Consider the following 18026-nt stretch of genomic DNA (forward strand, 5'->3'; position numbering starts at 1 on the left):
TGCCAAAACCATATGTACATTTGTCTGTTGTGATGGAATACAAATTCACTGATCATCACAGAAATGTGTGCAACAAAAATATATATCAAAACCTTTATTTCTAAACTACATGAAAAATAAAACGAGTGTACAGTAGTAGTCTATACTCTGTCATTTTAGTATTGGGAATATGGATTGAGTGGGTAAAGATCAGAAGCAGATGAAGAAGACCCAGTCCATGGCCCATCTATAAATGTCTGGGCGAGGCTCTCACTGATGCTCTGATCTTGGCCGCATTGAAAATGACTCCTGATAGCCTTAAATCTCATATCTTCACCACCGATACTTGTATCTGGAACAAACTCCTGAACCGCAGCTCGGCCTTCAAGCATGCTCACCACAACTGACATGGAAGGTCTAAGAGTTGAAGATGCATTAGTGCATAGCAAAGCCACATTTAGCATCCCCAACACCTCTTTCTTGTTGAATTCTGAACCCAACTTTGGATCCACTAATTCCATTAAGTTTCCTCTTTCTTTCAGAATGAGGGCCTGAAAAATAATCAAGGGATAAGAGTTGCTTTATTGAATTTGAGTAGAGTCACATAAAGTGATCTTCTTTCACAACATGCAAACATATCAAAAGTAAGATCAACACAACTGAAATACATCAAGTTAACAAAGTTACCCAGTCTAGAATATAAACGCATTCCTCCTTTGCCCTGAAGCTCATGTTGCTATTTCCACTGACAATTTCCAAGGCAACAACTCCGAAACTGTAAACGTCCGCTTTATCAGTCAGGTAACCTCTCATGGCGTATTCTGGCGCCATATATCCACTGTAAAGTAGAGACAATCACATATTTTCCCATATCAGATCAAAATTTCAGTACAAAATATCTATGCCACTTTATGCAAATATTTTATAGAAAGATACATTGGATTCAGAAATCTCAAGATGTCAAAAATATTTTTAAATTTTGGAAATGAACAAAATAATGCCTTTTTTTTTTTTTTCCATTGTAGAGGATTTTCTGGGATGAATTTAAAATGACTCACTAAGTTCCAGCAATTCGTGTGCTGATGTGAGTGTTCTCCTCTTCATCAAGCTTGGCTAAGCCAAAGTCAGATATCTTGGGGTCAAGATTTTTATCGAGCAAAACATTAGTGGCTTTGATGTCTCTATGAACAATCTTCAATCTAGATTCTTCATGGAGGTAAGCTAAACCTCTTGCTATCCCAATGCAGATCTTGTGTCTCGTAGGCCAATCCAATTTCAGTTGACATTCTTCTGGACCTTTACATGATCCAACAAAGAAAAATTAGACATGCTACTACATTATGGAAAAATGGTTCCCATATGCCCGTGGTAGGAACCTTTTCTACACCACTTTAAATATTACCACATGAACAGATGATGTGGCTATTCTGACTTGGAGTAGCCACATGTCAAATTTCAGTGTTTTTTAATCAAATACCCTCCTGTGTACATTATGAGCCAATCCAGACCCCGCAGTGGTGGGAGCCTCGTGCACTGGGTACGCCTTTTATCCTCCTGTGTACTGGCATATGCATCCCCATTATTCCAACGCGCACCTATGGTACTCTGACCACTACTGCACACTTTCCTATAGCCTAGAATTTCAAAACTCAATTTGTATGGCAAACCCCGATGAAGCTGAATCTTGACATTTGATCAGGAGGCCTAGGAGGTCTACCTGTCCACAAAATTTGGGTTCCATGTGGTTTGCCATTGTGGCAATTGTTGGCATTTAAAGTGAGCATGTAGGAAAGGTTCCTACCACGGGTGTATAGAAACCTGGCTCCCATACAATATATCTACAGAATATGGTCGCATGAACACCATAAACCATTATGGAAGAGCAAACGATGCTGATCTTACCATACAAAGCACGAGCAAGGCAGTTATTTTCCATGTACTCATAAACGAGTAACAATTGATTTCCTTCAATACAACATCCATAAAGCTTTACAAGATGAGGGTGTTGAAGAGCAGAAATCATGCCTATCTCATTCAAAAACTCACGATTTCCTTGCTTTGACTTGGAAGAAAGTTGTTTAACTGCTATTATGGTGCCATCTGATAATAGGCCCTGCACTTGAGTAATACGTCAAATTTCTTTGAAATAAGCATGCATTTGGATGGAATGATAGATCAAGACAACTGGAACATTATAGGGATACCTTATAAACAGGTCCAAAACCACCTTCTCCAATCTTGTTTGCAGGATCGAAGTTGTTCGTGGCAGCTTTTATTTGCCTCAAGGTAAAGGAACCAGTTTGTAGGTCTACTAGACCTCTTAGCTCTGTCCAAGGTATAAGTTAGAAGAAGTATGTCTTACTAGGTTCATTAATTGCTCCATGACTAACAACTAGCATTCTATTCTCAAATCTTCAAAGCAGGAGTGACAGGCATGTAGGAAAAATTCATGTCAACGAAGGAAATGCATGACAAAAAGCCAGGAGTAAGGAAGAAAACATACTTTATATGCATTTGTAGAAAGCAAAAAAATCATATCATTGGAAGTAGAACATAAGAAACTGTAGCCATGAAATGATCAAACAAATATTTAGAATGGCTAGTTGATGGCATTGAAAAACATCAAGGTGAAGCTGAAAATTCATCTTGGGCGTTCCTTACTTTGTTAGTTGATGTTAATGGAGTAAATGAATGGGAAATTGTAAAAGCAGTTGTGCTTTCCTTCTTCTTTACATTTTCAAACGGTTCTAGGTTCTGTGTGTGTTTGTTTGTTCCTACCTTGGTCCATCATGTTTTTACGCCCCAGACATCCTCTCCACCAAAGAATTCCGAGAACCACAAGGATAAGGCCTACTGCTGAAGCCACAATCCCAATGACAGCAGCTGTAGACATCTTCTTTCCACATTCTGAAGGAGGGATAAACTCTGCATGAAGAAACAATATTAACAGCTAAGTTCAACAGGTAACATTATGTTGAAAGAAACTAAAAAATAATAGCACAGTAGAAAAATCCGAATTCCTGGAAGTATAATTTGAAATAAAACGCCCAAATTTGCATCAGTCAAAAATAAGAAATTAAATTCATGGATTAAAATTTCAAAATAAATCACTATTTTGTAATCCATTTCTTCGCTTTTTCATTTTTTCCACATATAACGAAGACTGTTATATTTGACCTACTTGACTTTTGCATATAGACTACACACTAAGAAAAGAGGATGCATAGGGCAAGGGGTTCCATCAACCATATTTGGATGGAGCGCAATCCCAGAAAATGGACCCAGAGCCCCAGATCTTTTCAGCAGATTTGGGACTCTTATTGATTTTGATGTCCATTGTAAGATCTCGAGTGTCGCTTCTAGATGTGCTGATACCCCAAAGAACAGGCTCATTGTTGTCTCCTGGGGTCTCCTTCTCTCTTTGCTTCAGCCCCCTCCCCCAATATCTGAAGCTTTGGGTTTGATCCTTTTGGGTTCTTTTTGTATAGTCTTTCTTTTCCCCAGCTTTCTGGGGCTCCTTGTTTCTCTCTTTCCTTTTGGTAATGAATTATTAATTCTCCCATAAAAAAAGAAAGGGAAAATTACACTGCGACCCCCTGAGGTTTGTCCTAAATACAGAGCGACCCCCTGTGTTTCTAAATTATACAGCCGCACCCCCTGAGTTTAGGTTAGTTGTTACAGTCAGCACCACTCCGTTAGTTAGGTGTTACAGTGTTGGTAAAGTTTGCCTTCAAATGACTAATAAACCCCTAATGGGGTGTGAGCTTACCATTTTGCCCATAGGGCATCCCTAACTTCACACCCCCTTCCCCTGTTTAGGGTTTTGGCACTCTTGCAGCGGCAGGGAGTTTAGCTTCCACCTGCGTTTTACCAACCGACCATCAGTTGCAGTGGCAGGGATTAGATTGCCTCCCTGGGGCGATTCAAAACCTAGATTCCTACCATGAGAATGAAGTCTGAAACCACTGCTGGTGACCAGAACCTGCGTTCTCCACCGAAGAATCAGTCCAACGGCGTGATAAATCCAGAACCCGGTTTTGATGCGGCTCTTTCAACAGGCAAAAGACACACATACCCCAAATATTAGAGAGAACGAGAGAGGAAAGAGAGAAAATTGGGTTCCAGCTTCTGCCTCAAACCAGCAAGTATGGGAATTACAGAGATTAGGGAAGAGAAACTGTACCGTAAACAAGTATGAAGGTAACGCTGCAACCAAATTTTTATTCCAAAATCCAACTCTCAATCGTTGGGAACAGCCAAGTATATAAAGGGAAAACAACTCCTAATCCTAATCCTATTTTGAAACTGAATCAAAACTTGACTCTTAACTCTAAAACAGAAATAAAGATGAACTCAAATTCATCTTGCAGCGGCAGGGATTAGATTGCCTCCCTGGGGCAATTCAAAACCTACTCATTTTCCTATTTAATTCCAGTGTGAAACCAATCCACCTGGTCAATGCTTTTATCCCTTATCTGGAAAATTTTTGGTTGGACGACGATATTAACCCCGATCTTTCTAATGGATAGGTTGCAGGAATTGGCGTTTGCGGCAGGGAGTTTAGCTCCCACCTGCGTTTTAAAACCACACAAAAAAAAAAAGGGGAGGGGCTCACCAGCATTGGCCGACGACAGGAGTGGCCACCATGGCTGTCACCCATGTGGGCAGCGACCATGGCGGCGGCCATGGTAAAAGCCCTCTGCTTTGGTCAATTGAAGAAGACGGGACTCAACCCGTCATTTTGTTAATTGTTAAGGGGTCTTTTTGTCCTTTAAATTGTATTATTTAACAGTTTTTGGTTAATGAAGAGGGCAAAGTTGGCATTTTACATTGTATTATTTAACACCGTCCACTCAGGGGGTGCGGCTGTATAATTTAGAAACACAGGGGGTCGCAGTGTAATTTTCCCAAAAAGAAAAGAAAAGAGGAGGTGATGAAGAAAAAGGATGTAGTTGTCCAATTTTAGTGAACAGTAGTTAAAGTCTATCGTGCCATCACAAATATAATACTCTTACATATATGATAAATTCATTTTTAGAAAATTAGGCTCCAGAGAAGGACAAAACCTTACCAGGATCCACAGCGATAGCCGATATGAGAGGACCGTAGGTCCCTTTGGAAGGGAACACTGTTGTCCCTTTCCCTGCCCAAGAGAACCGGATCTCTAATGTCCCAGTTGTTACACCAACGGAGCTAAATTTTTTTATGACTACCTTCCCAGCTCCACCAGCTTCATCCACTATATTGAAATCCTTCAGTACCAATTGTCCCTGCAATGAACTAACTATAAGCAATCCTTTCTATGAGCTACTGAAAGCAATTTTTGCAATGTCAGTTATTACCTGAATATAGACATCAAATATGCGCCTCCCTAGGCTGCTATAAGTTTGATCATTTGTAAACATGATTTCCATAAAGTGGAGGTTCACAGTGTAGTTTCCATTCAGTAGACAGAACCCATAGTAAGTGAGAGAGAGAGGTGAAAGACGAGCCGTTGTGTAGAGTTGGGAGTTGTCCATCAAGAGTTTGGATGCATTTTGAGCTATATAGTAATCATTTTCATTTTCATTGTCCATGAAATTGCCTGTGCTGCTAAATCCCCAATTATATCTGCTTTGGAAAAAATTTGAAGCACCAGCAGAATCCAGATCATCTTCATATGTGGTATTGCCGTTGACAATCACTTTTTCTCCACCGCAATTTATATGAAATGAACACCTCACTAGCCACGCACAGAAGAGAAATTCATGAATTAGAATTGTATATACTCAAGTAGAAGGATAACATTAAATTCTTTAAACTTTCAATTGGCCACACGCCCTCACATCTACATATTGAACTGGTGTAAGGATAGTTAATTCAACATCAAAGGTGAAAATATAACTATTGTTTAGTGTTAGTGAACTTTGTAAAGTTCAGAAGCCTTTGACCCATAAGACATCTTAGTAGCGGGTGCAACTTGGGCAGCCTGAATTAGGAAATTGAAGAATTTTGAACCAAAATGAGACCAAGCCTCGCTTGATTTGGTAAAAGTTGCCCATTTCAGCCTGAGTAGCATCCCCTGGTTACGAATCGAGTGGATACACTTTACGAGGGACACCACCCATCCCATTGGTTACATTCAACCCCAAGAACGCACCCTATGGGTGAAGAGGATGTCTGAAGTAGAAGTAAATTACAAAAAAAAAAAAAAAGGTTGCCACTAACCTCCACAGTAACATATTAGATGTTAGTGGTATTTTTGTAGATTTGTATAACTTTGAACCAGTTTAGACACCTATTAATTAGACATTTGTATTAGGCTGAAACGTGACTGATGAGATGCAAGGGGGATTCTTGATAACATAATCCTGCACATGGACAATTCCTACCTCGTGGCGAATTGTGAACTTTGCAAAATGCACCAACCATTGAGAACATTATAATTAACAAAAAGAAAAAGATAGTTCAAACATAAACAGTACAGTTTGAATACATATTTCAATATTATCATGCACAGGGGGGGGGGGGAGAGAGAGAGAGAGACAACCCTGTTATACAAAAGAAAAAGATAAAATTCAAAATGGATATTAGAGTAATATCAAGCATCCATGGAAGGCCATCAATCCATCACACATAAACAAGCATCCATGGAAGGCCATCAATCCTTCACACATAAACACACACACAGAATAGGAGGCTTCTGATGATGGAGAAGGATAGAATTGAAATAGATGAGGAGTCTGAACTTATTAGATGTGTCAGTAAGATCCCTATCGAAGATTAACCTTAGTGGTGTTGCACAGAAACTAACAGGGGACTTACAGACGTCCCACGGTAGATTGTACGATGTGGAGTAGAGCTAGTGGGAGAATTGAGGATGATTTTAATTACTAATACCAGAAGATAGAAGCAAAAGTTCATACACTGCTTTAACACAAAAAGATATTTTGTTTGAATTTAATTGAAGAATCTTGGAACATTTGTATATTCTCAAATGAGAAGGTTGGATTGGAGGATATCTGAGGAATAACTTAGCAATGTGTCTTACCAGAAGGTTTCCAGACAACGAAGGTAGTACCAGTATCGTTCCATGAGAATGGTGCCGGCAAGCATCTCTGAGCCATCTTCTCCTATTCCCAAATTTGAATTTGAAGTAACTGAAAACCCTAACAAATATAATAGAGCTAGAGCTCCCACAAGCAAGATTCTTCTAAATTAAAAGGCGAAAGATGTTTAAGAAGAGGAGGAGGTAGGGGAATAGAAAAGAAGGAGAGCAGTCAAGAATTCCCAACCCCAGCAATAAAATCCAGTCACTAATAAACCTGAATTCATGAGATCCCAGTGAGATCGAGAGAAAACCAGACCATCATATCGCCTATTTCCTTCTATTACTCCTAATGAAGATCCCAGTTCCGCAGAGACACGACCATAATAACTATACCTTCTTCCCACCCCCCCTCCTCAGATTAAGGATTCGAATAGATCGACGAGAAAGAAATTGATTAACAATTTGATGATGTCAAGAAGAACAGACAAGAAGAAGGAATGAATTAAAAGCTCTGCAAGAAAGAGAGACAGAGAGACAGAACAAAAAGTCCCAAAAGAGCAAAAGGTAAGAGGGAACAAAGAATGATCTTTCTTGATAGAAATACTCACTTCACTCAATATCTAATACCGATTCAATTAGAATTGGCTGAGAATACCAACTCATCTTCCCTTTTTTCAAACCCTAAACGATTTGGGGAAGATGAGTTGCCCCCTTTCTTTTTTTTTTTGGGAAAGGGCAATTTTGTCAGTTCACCCCTTGTTTTTTATGTTGTTACTCATAAACTAACGGAATGGGGGCATGTGTTAACTTTTGTGAAACTCAGGGGGGGGGGGGGGGTACACAGAATTTTCCAAAACTGGGATGTGTGTTTATAATTATGTGATACCTCGGGGGTGGTACGTGAAAAATTCCCTTATAAAAAAGATTTTTATTAATGATTTTTTTAAACAGGCCATAATGAAAATGAAAAATGATACCAAAAAGAACGTTAGTCTTAAATAAGATAATGTGGAATTATAGAAAATTATTACTGCAGCCCTAATTTTCTAAATGTGGGGAGACTATTGGCAGCCGACCTTATAATTCCCAGAATTTTGTATAATAATTCACTTGTCTTTGGAAAATGTTAATTGAAATGGCTAATTAGCCTTTAGAACAGATTGGATCAGTAACTTTTTGTTTCGATAATTTGTTGATTATGTTCATTGCTTACAAGGGAAATGAAAGGAAGCAAAACTAATAAAATGGGAACTGTTGTACTCTTAGACAACGAGGGGGTTCTAATACCCAAGTGCTCATACCACCAGCACTGCACCAACTAAACAAAGGATAGTTGTTAAGAAAAGAACAATGATAACATAAGAGAGAAGAAGGAAAACATACCATGGGAACAACCACCCTCCAATAAGGTGGGGTGAACGCCCGTTGGCTAAGGCACCAAGGGAGAGAGGAAGGTATGCAATACTGGTTGCACCCTAGTTATACTCATCTACCGTGTAATGAACTTAAAATCTCTCAAGTACGATAGATAAACTTTTCAAATAGAGTCCTAAGCCCTATCATATTTTCCTATTCCAATATTAGTAATTTTGTTGAAAAGTGAGGTAAAATTTAATTACCATATTTAGTGAGTTTTTAAATTAGTTGCGCAATCATTTTTTGGTAATGATTAGAAAAGTTCTCATTTTATTTTTGTTTTATTTTCACTTTATTTTTAACCAGACAGAGTGTTAACGAAAACAATACTAAGACCAGCTAAACAAGTTTTTAAACCAAAAAAATAAAGCCAAGATCATATTCTCATTCCAAAAAAAAAAAAAAAACTTACTTTGTGAGCATGTAGAACTCTTCAAGCAGGGAACAACTCCACTTCTAGATCAAAAGAAGGCCAACGTGAAGTCAAAATTATGAGATCCATATCATTGTATTTTATGTTTTTGCATTTGAGCATCAGCAAAAAATAAATAAATGAAAAATGTAAAATATGTAAAATCTCTTATGCAAATTCAGTAAAAGAAATCTAGAAACTTACAAGTTTTTTCCCAATGAAGAGCTTCCAAACAAGTTTCTGGGGTGGAAGGAAAGATAAGAGGGGGAAATAAGAAAATCCAGTAGTAGAAACTACCACAAAGCTGGATACTACCAAAGAATCTGAAACTATAAGTATGTAATCTTACACATTGCCCTGTTGACAATTCAACACTCCTGAGCTTTCCAATGAGAAGTTGTTGTAGGAAAGATCGCTGTACATCAATTTTGGAAATACAACAATCATATAGGTAAATGAAAAATTATTATCTCAATAATTTGAAATCAAATAACATTTTTAATTAATTTTCAAACCTATACACAATAGGTATCACAAAATAATTAATAACCATCTTGGAAGTACCAGTCAAAACCAAAAATCAAAGGGGTGAGAACATACATGTTTTTGCCTTTCTTCATCATCCAGTTAGGAACAGTACCAGTTAACAAATTTCCAGTCAGATACCTAATCACAATTCACAAGAGATGAAGTTTGTGACTACGCAGTTTTCAGATCTAACTAGCATGGTAACTTGTCACTAATACTCATTACAAGATGATTACAGCAGAAACTCGCTTACATGAAATCTACATTTGATAACTGATCAAAAGTGCTTGGAACTTCTCCAGTCAGCTTATTAAAGCCAAGGTCTCTGCACGAAAATGGAAGTGAAAATAAGTTTATGGCCTGAAGAAAATCTTTTAAGAGAATTTTATTTTCTGATTGCTTTCATTCCTTTTATATCAATAAAAAGAATGAACAAAAGTATCAACAATTCAACATGGCATGTGCAATGTTTACAATAAGAATATCTGGAAACAAACTCTTAGTTCAACAAACTAGCATCATATCAAAATGTGTTATTAAGTATTGAAGGAACAGGAGAAAATGAGAGAGATTTAGTAAAAGTAGGTGAGCAGTTACCACTTGGTCCTGAATTCTAAGGTTCTCTCTTTAGTATTTTCAGTTATTGGCTTCATCCAGATATGGACACTAATCAACTGTTTTGTTGTAAATGTTTGTTTAACAATGTGAGTAAATAAGAGTGTTAATTTTGTCATTTCTGATGTATTCTTTGTATATACTTTAGAGTATTCTTGTACTTCTACACTGTATAGTGTATACATATAAATACACCCCTTTTTGGGTGAAATCAGTTGAGGAAGATCACCCTCCAAAACTGTTGTTCTGTGTTTTGAATTCTAGGTTTCAGCCTCATATAAGATTTGCATGGTAGCAAAGCCAGTTGCTCTATATCTCTTGGCGGTTTCCTTTCGATTGGGATTTCTTCTCTGTTTCTGAAATTCAAAACGGCTGAAGCCAGTTTCCGATCATCTTTCTGCTACCATCTGGTGCGATCCGCTGCTGCTGCCACGGGCGCCTTGCCCAGTCCCTTTTTTACGCAGGCACTCTATTGGTTGCTCCGACTGTTGGTGCAACACCTGCTCCACCACCGTCTGATACTGTCCGTGCTGCAATAGCCCTTGGGTTTATTGCCTTGGTTCCGCTGACCAGGCATTCTGCAACAGCCCTTGGGTCTACCGTCCTTGCTGCATCGCTTCCCTGCTTCTATCGTTCTCTTCCCTGTATCGCTCCATGATGCAGATCATATCCTGTGGAAAAAGAACTTTCAGATTTGGGTTTGGTTCAATTTTTTTGGTCAAGTTGAACTTGGGATTCAACAAGTTAGGCCCAAATTTAAGTCCTCAATGGTTTATATGGGTTATGGGGCTAAGTAATTTTGAGTTTTCTATTGTAACGGGCCCATTCTATAAGCCCAAATATTCGGGATTTAAGGTCTATACGGGATTAAGTAGTTCGTTTCTATTATCTTAGTTTCTAATTCTGTCATTTTTTGTACTGTTGGGTAATGCAAGAAGTCTACCTCGAACCATTGAGAAACCAGTGAGAGATCGATTGCAGCCAGGATCAACACAATAAGGATCTATTAATGGTGTGCAACTACAGCAACAATTTGGGACAACAGCAGCAGCACTCAATTGACCTTCTGGGCAGAGGAGTGTCCACACAACAACCCTGGTTTGATTGGAAGTAGCAGCAACAGTCTTGGGGGTCAATAGAAGAATGGATTCAGATCTTCAGATTGTGTTCTCAGTAGTTGTTGCAGTCACAGGTAGTAGCAATACTTAGAAGGTATAAGGGAATCTCGGTAGTCTTCAGTTGAGGTTTTCAGAAGCAACAACAGTCATAAATAGCAGTAATCACCAACAGGGAATCAGGGAATCGAGCAGGGTAGTTTGCAGGAGCAGCTATGGAGATCGAAAAGGGGTAGGGAAGAAGAGAAGATAGAAGAAGAGGGTAGGGGGGTGGGCCTCTCACCCACAGCTATCTCAGTTATTGCAGCATAGGGAAAACACCCATACTCGATGGCTTAATTGGCCAAACAATGCTTTCTCAAATTCTGTACTTTCCACTAAGATCTGATGCCTATTAATAGGCAAGCTTACAATAGAACTTCCAAAAATAAAAGCTAATTCTAAATTAGAAACACAATAAATTAAAAACAGCTAAATCCTAAGAGAAATTAACTACATCTACTTGGCTTTATAATTCAGCTACAAATTAGAAACTATAAAATTAGAAACATAATAATGACTGAATTAGAAACTAGACTTAATAAAAATAGAAACTAAATAAAGTCTTCAAGTTGCATTCAATCTCCACCAGTCTGTCCATATCAGCTCCAAATCACTGTTCATGTGAACAGTAACTCGTGGTACTAAACAGTAGGTTTTTAAAAAAAAATTTGTCTATCTTCTTCATGCTTCGATCTACATAATTGGGATTACTGTGTTTTTGTCCTATGGTCCTGTGTTCTATTAACCCTATCTTACCTATCATAGAAGAAAGATTTCGGATTTGGGTTTGGTTTAGTTTTTGGAGTCCAGTTTGTGACAATATCATGGTCTAAAACCAGCAATAAAGAGAGAAGAATGGAGAAGCAGATAGAGAAGGAAGTAGATATCACTAACCTCCCTCTCTACTGCTATATATATAGATCAAACCATTACAAGAGAACAGCCTAGAAGGCTGAAACTTTCCTAATCAGAGTACAAAAGAGGATAGCAAGCAACCTATCTAGAATCTAATTCTCCTAGAATAATTACAAAACAAACCAGTGGACCCAACCCATGATAGAGGGACTCCTACCGTCGTATACATAAAACACACACCTACGACTTAACACTCCCCCCCTCAATCTGGAGCATACAGATCACCCATGCCCAGCTTACCACAGATCTTCCGGAAGGCAGGACCAAAAAGAGGCTTGGTGAAGACATCATGGACCATTCACATTTCGTGACTTATCAATTCCCTTTATGGAGCCTACACCTCTCTATGCTGATAATACTAGCGCCATTCGCATTGCTTCCAATCCTGTATGTCATGAGCGCACAGAGCATATTGAGGTTGATTCTCACTTCAACCGTGAGAAATATCTTAATGATCTTATTTCTCTTCCCTACATAGATTTTTGCTCATCAGATTGCTGACATTTTCACCAAAGCTATGTCTTCTGCTTGCTATAACCAAAGTTATGTTGTCCACCCAGCATCAGTTTGAGGGGAAGTGCAAAAATGATGGTTAATTTTGTCATTTCTTAAATTCTTTGTATATATTAGTAGGGTATTCTTGTCCTGATACACTGTACAGTTTACTTATAAATACACTCCTTTTTACGTGAATTGATAGAGGAAGATCACTCTCCAAAACTGTTGTTCTGTCTTTCAGTTTTATAAGATTTACAGTGTCATTCAGTATTATGCATTGTTTATTGAAAATTATTCAATCTGTAAGCAAAAGAATTTTCATCTTGTTCTCTGAGAAACTTTTCATTGTTCCATGCAACATGTAACAATTACAACTCTGAAATCCTGTAATGATCTGTCATTGAAATTCTCTTGACATTTCCTCACATTGGAAATGTTTTAATCAAGTCCAAAGTGAATGTAACAGAAAAAATAATCAAATAAACTCAGACAGTAACACTAAAGGGGCTCATTCTTCGTGGCTTTATGTACATCTACTCCCTGGATCATGTTCATTGACTATGAGTGAATATGGATGTTTGCAGTGGTGATCTCAAAAAGATGTTCTAGCATCTAGGTACTTATATATGCCACTGCATCTATCAATCCCTTTATCCTCTTGAAAGATACTATTTCCACTACACATATTATCGATGAGTCACATACTCACATATTCTATCCCCTAAGTTTCATTTTCCAGTTCCACAATGAAAAGAGAAGTTTCATCCTCCAGGTTTGGAGAGCATCAAAGTGGCAATGTCTCTAACTATTATTTCAACAATGGGAACTCAGGATTTCTATGGTAATCCCTTCCATGTCTTGTATTATTTTGTATCATGTCATCTAAATTCCTTGTTCATATCAAATTTGTTATGTTCATTTATTTGACAGAAAAGCTTTTGCTCCCACAGCTGTACCTTCTTTCTGCTACTCAGGATCCAAGGACTGAGACGATGACCAATGAAGTTGTCAAACAAGCCAAATATATGAACTCAAAATTCCACAATTTACCATAGATTGAACTTTAGTCATGTAAATAATTTTTCTTTAACAGCAGTGATTAGGACAAGCCTCCTTCATCCACAGTGTTCACTGCATTTTGACCCTCTATTGAACTCTCTTTTTTCTTTTTGAGGGTGGGGGGGGGGGATAAGTAACTCTTTTATTGTTTCTATTTGATAGGGACCATCATATTGGATAGGGAAAGAAAAAATAAGAGGTACTTGGTATCAATCTACCTTAAGTTCTTGCAACAAGAATTCATTTGAAGTATCAATAGTTTTATTTGCTCCTCTACTTAAATCAACACAGTATACTTTAAATTTCCCAAGAACTTTAAATTGCCATAACCAATGTGAAACAGGATGAACTCATTGTAATATCCTCTCATATATTAAACACTATAAATCCATGTCAAGGATAAGGGAGAGGGGTGAGAAAGAACCAAAAGAAGAAACTTTGGTAAAGAATGACAGCAAAAATTTAGGGAAAGAGCGATTCCAACAAACAAAGAGATAGATAGACTGTAAGAGAGAAAGAGAGAAAGAGAGAATGGGTTAGACTTACAAGACTTTTAGTTTTGTCATTTCACCAAGATAATCAGGTAGTGGTCCAATAATATTGCAACTCCTTAATATTCTAAAAGAAGGAATCAAAGTATTGTCACTTCAACCAGCCAAAAATAACAGAAAGGCACAAACTTCAAATAATTTTGAGAGACATATAAACATTCAACTCACAGAGTCTTCATGCTTGTCATGTTACTCATTGGAAGAAATTCCATTTCTGTTCCATTCATGTCACTGATCCGCCTGGGCCAAAAAAAGAATTTCACCTATGTTAAACTACCCAAATTTGCTTCAGTGAAGAACACTAAAGTAGTGCCAGAACATACAAACCAAAAACGAATATGAAAAGAGAAGGCTTTCACTCACAGGTCAGTTAAATATACCAAAAGAGAAATTTCAAGAGGAATTGGCCCTTCCAGACCGCTAGCCTGTATGACTCTGCCATTGAAAAAATGAAGGCAAGGAGAACAAAGGGAAATTTTTGAATTCTGCTCTTAGAAGGTTCTCGTTTGGGGGGGGGGGGGGGGAAGAGAGGAACTCCATAGCCAAAATTCTTACAATTTTGCAAGTTTTGTCCAGTTCTGTATAAAACTGGGTATCTTTCCAGTAAACTTGTTATCGCTTATCCGACTGCATGTACCGAAGAGGAGTGTAGTTAAATAATGGAAATAACAATTATAAATTCTAAAGAAGGAACCCAGAAAAATAAAAACAAAAACACACGTTGATAGAAGTAGAAACTTACAAATCCCTCAAGTTGGTTAGCATTGCAAATGTCCCTGGCAATGGCCCCGTGAAATAATTCGAGGAAATCTGACTATAATAACCAAAGTAATCCCACCAACAAAACAATCAGACATTCGATAGTATAAGAAATTTCTTCAAAAGAGATGCGAATTCGAGAAAAAAAACCAGAACTGAATATCAAAGAGGAATGTCGAAGTAGAGAAAGGAATATGACGTACATTTTCTCTATGTCGACCAATTTGCCAAGTTCTGGAGGAAGAGGTCCAGAAAATTGGTTGGCTTCGAGGGTCCTGAAAATTCGAACTTCTGTAAGCGGAAACTTATAAAATGAATCACTTTTTGAACTACACAGAAAGGAAAGAGGGTTGAAAATCATAACTTACAGGTTTCTGAGAGTGGTTAAGTTCCCAATTTCTTTTGGGATTGGACCCGACAATCGATTTCCTAGAACGGAGCTGGAAGGATATCTCTCCGTCAATCTCAGTTTTCAGGGGAACGAACAAAAGATTTGGATTTGCTTAACATAAGCTGAAAAAGGAGGAGGGAGCTTACATGTTCACCAATGGTAAGGAAGCCCATTTTGCAGGGATTGTTCCGCTAAGGTAGTTGCGACTGAAATCACTATGAAGACACAGAACATACGTTTGCAATAAAGGTAATTGACAAAGAAGAGAAGATTATCATTTTATTTTTCCATATGTGCGTGTACCAGACCAGGAAGAAAAAAAAAAGTAGTTTATATATTCTTACATTTCCTGGAGGTAGGGAAGCATCACCAATTCTCCGGGGAGGATGCCTTGCAGACTCTGAGATTTGATAACTCTGCATTTCAACGATCATTTTAGGAGGCTCTCCCATTAAAATCACACCCAAAATTGACCAATTTTTCACTGAGAATAGTGTATCTACCTTCGCTGATTTTGTATTACTGAATGGTTCTGAATGGTTTAACACACACAGTGGGGCTCAGCCGCTCAGATATGAGATACAGTTGCCACTTGCCAGCCCAGCATCGCCGTCCACATTGTCACGAACCAACTGAAACAAGGGTCAACAGCGTTGGGCCGTGACAACATACACTTCGGTTGGGCTTAGGCTTAGGCTTGGGCTTGGGCTTGGGCTTGGACTCGGTCTCGATTAAACCCTACTTCTTCTTGAGTTGGGTTTTGGAGTGGTTTTCTTGGGTTGGGCTAGGTAACAGTAAGGTTGCTTCATTGTGACCCAAGTGGTCAAGGGTTGGAGTCTGGAAACAGCCTCTTTGCAAAAACAGGGGTAAAGTTGCATACATTATGACTCTCCCCAAACCCCCGTAGTGACGGGAACCTCATGCACTGGGTACGCCCTTTTGTTGGGCTAGGTAACTCAATTGCTTCTTGGGGTATGCCCTCAACATGTCCTAAGCCGGCCCATGTTGCACCTTTTTTAAGTTTTGTACTCAGAGAGAGAGAGAGAGAGAGAGAGAGAGAGAGAGAGAGAGAGAGAGAGAGAGAGAGACTCACATACTGACGACGTGACAAATAGTGGCATTGGCAAAGGAGCAGTTGCAGGTGACAGCATTCTCCGATCCCGGCACTGGATTAGCCGTCCGCCATCCTGATTGGTTGCTACATGGATCAACACTGAAATTCCAATCTGTCTTCCCCAACGATTTTGCTATTTGTCGCAAAGCTTTTACTACACCGGATGAGGAAATAACTACAATTAATACTATTTACACTATAGAATAATTTTTTTTATTGAAATCTGGTAGGTACTTGGCCGATAAACCAAAAACTTCAAAGCTAATGGAACTCGTTAAATCAAGCCCTTTAACCTATCTCATATTAGATTGACTCAAATCCCAATCTAATGTTCATACACTAGAGTAAGCCCCATTAGGCACATAAAAAAATCACTCTATAGAAAATCTCTTAAAATATATACTGTTGACTACATTCATGTATGAATGCCGGCCTGTGAGCCATGTGAGAGGAGAACAAGGAGGAGAGAGAAAATGAAGGATGATTGATCCTGTTCATGTGTCCCCTTCAAGAACAGTGATGTTTATCTGTAAAATCAGTAATCGTGAAAGAAAATGTCAATTTCCTTATAATCTTTTCACGTTTTAAATTTTAATTCAAGTTAAAAGTTAAAACAATAATTACAGACAAGTTTTAATCTCCATTAAAGAATAAAGGTCGATGATGACCTGGGCTACCGTGGATTTTCTGTTTCAGGGCATCATTGATCTTAGAACAGCTGCTATATAGCGGATCTACCTCTATATACCTAGGGGGTATAGAACTACAAGCCATGGCTCTGTTCATGAATCTTCTGAGATTCTTCATTCTAGAATATCCCAAAAATTAAGTCTTTTGGAAAAGGGCATCAAGAAAAAAGAAAAATAAACAATCATAGAAATAACGAGTGATCAGAGCTTCTTTATTGGAAGAAGCTCTGAGGTTTCGTACCTTCTTCATTGGGTAGACGAGTGATCATCGCTCCTACAATGCAGCTGAGACTAATTACCCAAATACTAACGAAGACTGAGGCAGAGCTTCTTTCCGATAACATCTTCTTCTTCTTAATTCTCGAATCTTCAACCTAACTACTCCCCTTGGCTATGAACCTGAAGGAGCAGAATTGAAGAAGAAGCAGAAGCAGTAGCAGCAGCTGAGATCAATCTTTCTTCCGACTTCAATTCACTCGTTTTTTTTTTGAGTCTGAATATAGCTCGTCGGAATCGAAGGTCTTCAACCATTAATTCAACACAGAGAAGATTAGAGAGGAAGAAAGGGCAAGGCTTCAGAGTTCAGATCTACCTATTTATGCCTCTCGAGAAAGCAATAAGGGCTAGTCATTGGTGTGGCACTGGGGAGCAGTTGACGAAAGAAAAACTCGTTCTGGAATTACGACATTGATCCCTTCCCTTCCACTCGATCTATAATAATCTATTCGGTACTTCCAGTCATCATTTGTCGGTTGCAGTCCGAAACCAAACCGTTTGGACATGGATTTTAGCCAAATTAATATCACTTTCGTAATGACTGAAGTCAATCAAATATGAAGTATCTAATCATTGGCAGCCAAGGGATCATGGTTTGAAGTATTGGATCGGATTGGCCGATATTGGCCGGATCGGA

General features: G+C 38.4%; 1 pseudogene; it reads right to left on the bottom strand.

Annotated features, from left to right (window-relative positions):
- Positions 1-140: 140 nt before the first annotated feature.
- On the bottom strand, positions 141-17198 carry LOC122652909 (annotated as a pseudogene).
- Between the last annotated feature and the right edge of the window lie 828 nt (positions 17199-18026).

The sequence above is a fragment of the Telopea speciosissima genome, chromosome 2, assembly GCF_018873765.1.
Source record: "Telopea speciosissima isolate NSW1024214 ecotype Mountain lineage chromosome 2, Tspe_v1, whole genome shotgun sequence".
Classification (NCBI taxonomy): Eukaryota; Viridiplantae; Streptophyta; class Magnoliopsida; order Proteales; family Proteaceae; genus Telopea; species Telopea speciosissima.